Genomic DNA, 1,685 nt, shown 5'->3' with positions numbered 1-1,685 from the left:
GATATTCAATTGACCTGTTATGACTCAAATTTTGGGTGTCCGCCCCCCTCTGCTGCTGCTGCATCGTTGTAGAAAGCGCTCTGCGGCTTATATGTGTATGTTTACTGGTTAAAAAAATAAATAAATAAACTTTGGGGTTGTGGCTTAGAGCTCAGTGCGACTCATAGTTAGGAAAATACGGACTATAATCCTTCCTGGATTTTTTCTGTGAAGAACCCAGAGAGGGTTATTTGATTGTGCTTTCTGGAAAACAATATATTTTTACATTTAGCCACTCCTGCAATCGTCACACTTTTTCTGTTACAAACTGACTCCGGCCCCCCACCAGAGAAGGGAAAAGTTATGTGGCCCTCGGAGGAAAATGTTTGGGGACCCCTGACTTAACATAATGTCGCCAGTGAAAGTCCATGAGTAGCAGGAATAAAACAAGACCACCAGAGGGCGGTGTTGTCACATAGAACAGAATGGAATGGGTCGTCACAGGGTCCGAGCTGCGTCACGTGTTCCCTCATGACGTAATTATTATAAGACTTAAAAGTATTTGTAGGCGTTTATAACGTGCTGCACAGTTGGCGCAGTTGGTAGAGCTGTTGCCTTGCAGTAAGAAGGTAGTGGGTTCGATTCCCAGCCCGAACGCTTCTGCATGGAGTTTGCATGTTCTCCCTGTGCATGCGTGGGTTTCCACCCACAGTCCAAAAACATGACTGTCAGGTTAATTGGGGTCCCTCTAAATTCTCCTTAGGTGTGAATGTGCATGCATGGTTGTCTGTCTCTATATGTTCCCCCTCTGACAGGGCTGGCGACCTGCCCAGGGGCGTTAACCCTGTCGCCCTCCGAGTTTCAACTGGCGAACGATTCGGAGTAATGTTTCGTCCGAAACGTTACCCTCTGTGAGGGCACCTGTTCGGGGGGATACTTACAGGGGGCTGAGGGTTAAAGTGAATGATGAATGAATGTTTTACCTCACATTCAAAAAATAACATTTTTCAGATAAAAATATTTACACGATTGTTCCATTTCTGAAACATGAGTGAGAAAAACAAAATATGACTGTGGAATCAAAAATTAAATATAAGTAAGAGTGAAGTAATAATAATATGAAATGGATATATTAAATATTAAATTAAATATTAAATGACTAATTATTGAAGCCATTCAACTCTGTATTTATTTTATATTGATGTGCCGATTGGTCTGATTGGAGTTACTTGCTCCACACTGGGATCTCACACAATTATTTGCTGAAGTTATTCTTTAAATACATTTTACACAGGAAACTAAAACAGCTGATTTCATTTTTTTTCTATGAATGAATTTAACATTCAAATATGTAATTGTGTACTAAAAGTATTATTCGACCATATGCTTAAGTTTGTTTGTGTGTAGTTTTATTGTACGTTTATTCTATCTGATACTACATAATGGAGCTGGAAAATATAAAAAAAAATTCTGTTTTGCCACAACAAATATTTATATGTCGTGACATTCGCAAAAAAAAGGCCGTTATTTTTAGTTGCCACTGCAGGTTACAGAGTTTTACATGAAGTTCAGCAAGTGAGATGTGGTTACTTCATTTTTTTTTTTTTTTAGAAACCTTTCTCTCATGCATATTATGACATATTGTAAGATGAGTGTTTTACTGTTTAGTAGGTACCTGAGGGGGGGGGAAACATGCTTTTGTTTCT

General features: G+C 39.1%; 1 protein-coding gene across 1 annotated transcript in view; it reads left to right on the top strand.

The window, feature by feature from the left end:
• The window catches only part of LOC103146219 (poly [ADP-ribose] polymerase 11-like), a 9,019-nt gene that overhangs the window by 5,912 nt on the left and 1,422 nt on the right, over positions 1-1,685 (top strand). The window lies entirely within an intron of this gene.

The sequence above is a fragment of the Poecilia formosa genome, unplaced genomic scaffold (genome assembly GCF_000485575.1).
Source record: "Poecilia formosa unplaced genomic scaffold, Poecilia_formosa-5.1.2 Scaffold154, whole genome shotgun sequence".
Classification (NCBI taxonomy): domain Eukaryota; kingdom Metazoa; phylum Chordata; class Actinopteri; order Cyprinodontiformes; family Poeciliidae; genus Poecilia; species Poecilia formosa.
Note: the sequence above shows the minus strand (reverse complement) of the source record. Positions and strands in the feature narration are given on the sequence as shown.